The 7500-nt window shown below is 39.6% G+C and overlaps 1 protein-coding gene and 1 pseudogene across 1 annotated transcript in view; one reads left to right on the top strand and one right to left on the bottom strand.

Annotated features, from left to right (window-relative positions):
- The window catches only part of LOC138011097 (uncharacterized), a 1344-nt pseudogene extending 67 nt beyond the window's left edge, over positions 1–1277 (bottom strand).
- LOC138010698 (golgin subfamily A member 6-like protein 4) overlaps positions 1–7500 on the top strand; it is a 42794-nt gene that overhangs the window by 16801 nt on the left and 18493 nt on the right. The gene's annotated exons all lie outside the window — the stretch shown is intronic.

Here is a 7500-nt window from a genome sequence, read left to right as displayed (position 1 = left end):
GTACAGCTCTTGCATGGCTGAGATGGTATGTGTGGGTGCTTTTTCCACTCACTGATCCAAGAGAAACACTCGTCTCCAGTCTCTTTGTCTTCCCATCTCTCAGTCATCAGACGCCCTTGCCAACCCTCTCCTCTCATCTCTTCCAAGTCTTTCTCCTCCGCCGCAGCCTTCATTCACACCCCTAGCCTCTTCTCTGGAGCTTCCGTGTTGATTTTAACACACATGATCAATGTTCGAGGGTGAGTGAGACGGAGACTAAGTTCAAAGTTAGGGGCGTATTTCCTAATATCTTTCACCATCGATCGTCGTCCCGTTTCTTCTGACCTCTCCTCAAATCTTCGTACCGCGTCCATGGCTGGATCCTCATTAGTATATAATCTCACTGCAGCTTTCTCCTTCGATTACTTATACTCTCTCTCAATGCTTTTTAGTCCCCGCCCTCCAAACTTCCTTAATAGATAAACCAGAGCTGTGGATCCGAGGGGGTGTTTGCCTCCGTTCTCAACAATCACCTTCCTTGCTTCTCTATCTAGCCTCTTAAGCTCCGCTATTGGCCAACATTGGGTGGACATCAGGTAGCTAGCACTGGCAACGCAAACTGATTTGAAGCCCGCACCTTATTATAGTCAGATAGCGGGCTAGTCCATATCAGAGATAGGAGCTGTAAGTATGCTTTACGTGCAATCTCGAGACTCAGGTCGTCGTCTTGCTTGGTGTTTTCCGTAGCTCCAAGAAACTTGTAGTAAGATCCGTCAGACAAACTCTTAATAGACTCATTCTCATCGGCTCCTCCATTCTCTGACTGTGTCCAATATCCCTCTCCTCAAATGAACCACTGAGCATATGCTTTCGTTCCATTCAAAACCGATATCTCTCATCGCCACTCTTACTCTGTCTATGACCATTTTTAGCTTCTCCTTTGACACAGCAAAGATCTTTAAGTCATCCATATATAATAGATAACTAATCGCCTTGCCGATTGGCTTAGATAGCCTATACCCGTCAGTCGCTTTAAGCATCCACGAGATAGGATTAATACACATTGTAAACAGTCTCGGACAGAGAGCGTCTCTCTGTGATAAGCCCCTTCGGAACTGTATGATATCAGAGGCCTCGGGGCCTTGTGCCGTCCGTATACAGATCCTTGTATTCCAACACCCACTCAGCTTTCCAATTACTCGCCCCACCCAACAGGGTAGTCTATGCAGCTTACGTATCTCTACTAACCAGCTGTGATCAACTCTATCATAGGCCTTTCGAACATCTACCCGCGCCATACTAAGATTTCTCCTGCCTCTTTTGTTTTTTTGACATAAAATTCTATCAATAAATAGGTTATCGACAGTCCCAGAGCAGCCCTGTTTCGCTCCCCTCTGATCTCTCTGCATCAATCCATACTCACCCAGATGCTCGTTCCTTATTTTCAGTAAGCAAGAGGTGAAACATTTGTAGATGGTGTTTAGACACGTTATGGGTCTATGGTTCTCACAAAGCAATGAGTGTGATATCGGTTTTTCGAGTGAAATTTACTTTTGAATTTATCAGTTTGGCAATCGTTTTTTGTTGAACCGCACGAGTTTTAAAAGAAAACAAGCACACTCTAAGTGAGTGAATGAAAAGGAATAAAGCCATTTCAGAGTTAACTGTCAATACCCAGCGAATAGGAATCACGCTAAGATTAGAAACCATAAAAAACTTTGTCAGTTTAAGGTCAAAAAAATAGTTTTACTGATGTACTCAGTTATTTCACTTTATCTCTGAAGATGAGATCATTCACATTTTGATTTATTTCAATGAAACACGCCAGCGTGGCTTGGAACAAGAATCGGGAAAATACAGTAATGCAAACAAGAAAGGACAAACTTCAAACAAGATCCGCTCCAACTCTTAAATAACGTTTAGGTGCTTTAAACAAAATTCTGAAAACACAAGCTTGTGAAATTTCCCCCTAATTTTACGAGACCTCATTGTGGATTACGTGTTTATAATTTTCTTGTCACTGTCGAGGCACATTGAAAATCACTTGGGCAAGCGGATTGAAAAAGCACTTGTTCGCTCGCATTTTAGAGCAAAACAAACAAACAAATCAACTTTTTCTTTATGTCCAAAAGAGTACAGATAATTGTTATTTAATTCCAGTTGACAATAAAAATTCAAGTTTCATTCTTGAACAAAGGAAAAACCGTTTAAACCACTTTTTAAAAATACGAATCCACTTCCAATAACGCATCCGTAAAAATAACAAAGGGTTTAGTGCCCAAGGAAAGACTTTGTGGAGTAACTTTTTCCAACAAGTATGAACTATTACTGGTATTCTGTTTTGTCGTTGTCGTTCTCTTTCGCTCTCCTTTCGTTTCTGTTCTAGTCATAGGTCCTCCAGGCATCATGTAACCTTATCAGAGCTTCTAAAGATATGCCAAATACGCAATACAGAGAAAGCTCTAAGCAAATTAAAAATAAACAATCAAGCTTTAAGTTATACCCCTCCGATGCTTGACTTGAATAACTGCGTAGCTGCCAGTGTAGACCACAGTTATCATGATATGTCAAACTGGATTCAAACCAGCGAAAAGGCAGAAAGAAAACATTTTCCAAACCGTTTTCCACCTGAACACGAAGAACGTTGACTGTTTAAGAACTATAGTTGACGTTCCATGGCAGTGTAGCCGCGTCGAGCCACAGAAAGCGCGCGAAAAATGAAACCTCGTTTATTTTTAGGTGAGCTAACAAAAACAGCTGTCTTCGGTGAGCTCTAAGCTTGAGCCCGCGACATGGTCACGTGATACTGGTCAGCGGAAACCTTGTTTTGATAGGTGTCAATTGATCAAAACATGGATGTCCAATATCAAAGATATTACCAATGAAATAGCAAGTGAGCTTTCACACCAAAACATGATATCCTCACACATGAAAAGATCACTGTTGCTATGGTTACATATGACAATCGCGCCTTTGGATGCCTTTCGTGAAATGATTTATTATTTCATCGGTGTTTACATAATAAATAAAGGAAACTACATGGCCGCACGGAGATACGAAATTTCTCTTCTCGTGTTGAAAAATATTTCACTCGTTCGCTGCGCTTACTTGTGAAATATTTTTCCGCACTCGAGGAGAAATTTCGTATCCTCGTGCTGCTATGTAATATCCTCTGTTTAATTAAAAATAAGACACAAACAGCAGTGATAAACATATTGAACTTGTTCATTTTGATTATGACTTGACGTTTCGTATGTGCTCTACATTCATTTTCAAAAGTAACCGTTGAAATTTAAAACAGCTATTTATGTATAACAAAGCGGATGAGGGGACTGGAACTTAGATGAAGCAAATACTTAACAGTAAAATATATCATAATAATAAAAACAGAAAAGATCAAACTACGATGGCCCAAGAACAAAAGTATCCTCTATTTATTTCACAATTTTTATTTGCTATATGACAGTGTGAAATGTCTATGTGTGAATGCCACTAGAGTTATAAATGCTGGGCTGGAATAACAGCAACCATAATAAATTAGCAGAATTTCAGAGTTTCCAGCAATCTGATTGGTTGAATGATTTCCTATAGAAATAATAATATGATTTTATATTCACCGCACTAGCTGGTGAATTTAAAGCAAAACCAAAAGGGCAGGGCTCCAGCAGGCACTCGTGACCTTTACAACAGAAATAAACTGTGTTATCAATTATTCTCTGTGTCGATTATCACTTCTCTGTTGTTCAGCTCTGAAGTTATACTCAAACAATCATTCGTCTCAGATGTATACACACTTTGCCTTTGGCAAATAACTATTCGTATGATTAAAGTTACAGAGTATTGCAAGTTTATTTTTCTGATAGCTACAAAACTTATTTATTTGTTCAAAAGAAAGACATAATTTAAATAAGACTGCTATAGAAAATTCATAATTTAAACAAAAATAAACAACAAGGGAGTCAAACTATTTAAGCTGAAACTATTTCACAAATGAGCGCAAATAATAATTGTTATCTTAGCAAATGTATCTGCAAGATTCCTGCAGCTTGCACTGTCAATTTTTGCACGAAAGTTTGGTAAAATTTTCACCATTCCAATGGCATCAAACAATGGTTGTTCCTTTTCGGAAAACCAACCAATAAATGCTGTTCTCTTTCTACAGTTAGGGAGAATACTCCAATATAGCGTAACGAGTACCGTATGCCAAGGTTTTTCTCAAAGAAACTTCTTTTCTTTTTCTTAGTCATTGTTGACGCTTTATAGGCTCTTTCTCTATCCGTAATCATCAACAATCATTTGTCTGCCATTTTGATTCTCCCTGCTAGTGTCCATGTCTCTTTGCGCAGACTCGCGTGAGCTTGAGTCAAGCCACCAGACCATTACATTCTCAGAATTGATAGCCTTTCCTTCAGCGGTACATGCAAACCAAATCGCGATCGATCAACACAATGCTGTTTTAAAGGAAGAATATTGTGAGCTTTTGATTTGTGGCACGGTTGCCCTTTTTTTCCTGCATCAGATATGAAAAATGTACACCCAGCACGTACATGTAACACTTGCCCTACACGTGCAGGTTTCCGCGGAGTTGTGGAGTTTAGTGGATGTGCAGTGTTATTATATTTGGTGACAAAATATGTGATCAAGATTTGGAGTTTTGTGTGGCGGAATAACCGATAAAGGTTGGTTAATCCCTTCTGCTTGACTAAATCATGTATTCTTCATGTAAATGGCACCAAATTGCATGAAATGCTTAGAGTAAGACTTCTCAACCTTACAAAAAGAGTTACAAAAGACATTTTCTTTCTTTAGTTAAAGTTAAGCTTACATCAGTATTACATCTAAAGTAAATAATTTCATTTCTTGTTACAGAGCTTAAAATTTTTTTGTTATTTCATCCGTTATATTTGTTATCTAAAGTTGCAAAAACATTTTGAGGCATCATATCACTGCTCCTCACAAAGGTGAGGAATTAATAGCATTAGGCTGAACTATTAATTTTTTATGAGCTTTGATGTAATACTTGTTTTTGAAACAAGCAAATGGCATAACATCTTGCCAAAAATAAAATGTGTGGAGAATAGAATCTTGCTTTTGGTGTCTCCATATATTAGAGCTACATGTTGCAAGGCAAAAGTTTCATGTATCTCTGCTGCATGTCCTCTTGAGTGTTCTGGCCTCTCATATGGGTATCAGGAGGCAACCCCCTGCCCCACCCATTATTCTCTTTTAGAAATCAACCAAAAAACAATTAAATGAAGGGGGTAGTTTCTAAAGAAACTATAATGCTGCGTCGGTGGGGAAGTAGTATAAAAAACTTTGGTTTTATCAACTGAGTTGATAATGTATTTTGGCCAACGTACAGAGATTCTGAAAGCTGACATTTCGAGCGTTAGCCCTTCGTCAGAGCGAATCGAGGAATTGTGGGTTTTGTGTAGTTTTTATAGTTGAGTAGGAGCTACGCTATTGGTGGTAACGTGGCAACGTGAAAAATAGCAATACATTAGTTAAATGAAAAGCGTTCGTTAATACCGTGAGGGTCAGAGCGTATCGAGGAATTGTGGGTTTTGTGTAGTTTTTATAGCTGAGTAGGAGCTACGCTATTGGTGGTAACGTGGCAACGTGAAAAATAGCAATACATTAGTTAAATGAAAAGCGTTCGTTAATACCGTGAGGATTAAGGGTGCCGATTTGGAATATGAATTTTTCTTCTAGATTCTTGCGGCTTTCCGTCGTACCTAGATGTAGGGAAAGGCCGCAGATAGCCATGTGTTTTTTGGAGTGGTTAGGGAGAATGACGAGCCACTGGCTTAGATGCAGATGGCCCGCTTTGACCAGAGAGACAGGATAGCCTCGTTTTTCGAAGAACTGGCGCATCTCCTCTGATTTGCTGGAAAAACCGGAGTCATCACGACATAGACGTCGAAGTCTAAGAAATTGAGAATAAGGAATGGAGTTCTTGACGTGTGATGGATGTGACGATGAATAAAAGAAATAACTGTGAGAATCTGTAGGTTTGTGGTGCACACTGGTACATAGCACGATGCCACTAATAGAAACTTTGATATCTAGGAAAGGCAATGAAGTTTCCGAAATCTCTCAGGTATGAAAAGAATTGACGGAGGTTATATATTGGTCAAGTTCTTCTCTGGTGGATGAAATAGCGCCGATGCAGTCGTCGACGTAGCGGCCGTAGAGTTCAGATTTGGGGCCGTTGTACTGATTAAAAACTTGGTGTTCAGCATATCCTACAAAAAGATTGGCATAGCTAGGTCCCATTCTTGTGGCCATCGCTACACCATTAATTTGTTTGTAATAGCTGCCGGCGAATGAAAAACAGTTAAGCGTTAAAACTAGTTCGGCAAGGCGGAAGAGTGTTTCACAAAAAGATAAGAATGAGGGGATTCCATTCAGCCTCATCATCCTTGTAATCACGCAGTCAAAAGTATCATTCTTTATAACTTTAAATTAATCCAAAATGATCCCGAGATTGGTAGAATCCTTTCGCAACCTCCACTTATTTCATTAAAAAAACCCGACAAAAACGTAGGAAACTATTTAGTTAGAAGCGCGCTCAAAACTAACGAGCAACCCGGCACTTTCAAATGTGCGCTCTCACGATGCAAAACTTGGCCTTTCATTCTTAAAGTGCACCTAAACGCAAATATTTTTAGTGTACAATATTGATCTCTCCACGGAAAGGAAACTTGTTTGACGATACTTACCTCAAATTACGCTTTTTTATCTGTCGGGCAATAAGCGCAAAGGTATCAAAACTAGCAGTAATTTGGACCCACGACCGTGATGTGAGAGGCATGGGTCTATTCTCGATTTTACGTCACAAACTGCTTTGCAATGCAAAATTTCTTTGAAAATAGGAATGCAAAGCAGTTTGTGACGTAAAATCGAGAATAGACCCATGCCTCTCGCATCACGGTCGTGGGTCCAAATAACTGCTAGTTCTGCCAAGTTTACGTGGCTTGCACGGCACAGAAAAAGCGAAATTGTGCGTAACAATGCTGGCATCTGTTTGCTTTGGATGGGGAGATTTACATTAGGAACAAAAAATATTTGGCTTTAGGTGCACTTTAACACCAGCAAGATATCGGGACCTAAGCGATCTGTTAAGATCACCGATCGTTTCACATGTACCTCCGCAAATGTCAGTTATTGCATAAGCTGTACGTTATGCAATAAATTATACATTGGCGAGACAGGTAGACGAGTAGGCGACCGATTCCGCGAACACCTTGGATGATTCCTTTCGCGTGGCTAACGGACTAGTTTCAACCTTTTTGTCATCCATGTCCGTCGATCATCTTAAAAAAAAATTCCAAAGCCTTTTATTTTCACTAATCCTACAACCAGTAAGAATAAACAAGCCGGGAGCTCCGCTTTTAGGCTTGGCTAAATCTATATATTACCCATTTAGATTGTGTAACACGGGTGCCCTAACCACTCCAAAAAATACATGGCTATCTGCGGCCTTTCCCTACATCTAGGTACGACGGAAAGTTGCAAGGA

Source organism: Montipora foliosa, chromosome 7 (genome assembly GCF_036669935.1).
Source record: "Montipora foliosa isolate CH-2021 chromosome 7, ASM3666993v2, whole genome shotgun sequence".
In the NCBI taxonomy this organism is placed as follows: domain Eukaryota; kingdom Metazoa; phylum Cnidaria; class Anthozoa; order Scleractinia; family Acroporidae; genus Montipora; species Montipora foliosa.
This window is presented reverse-complemented; position numbering and strand designations above follow the sequence as displayed.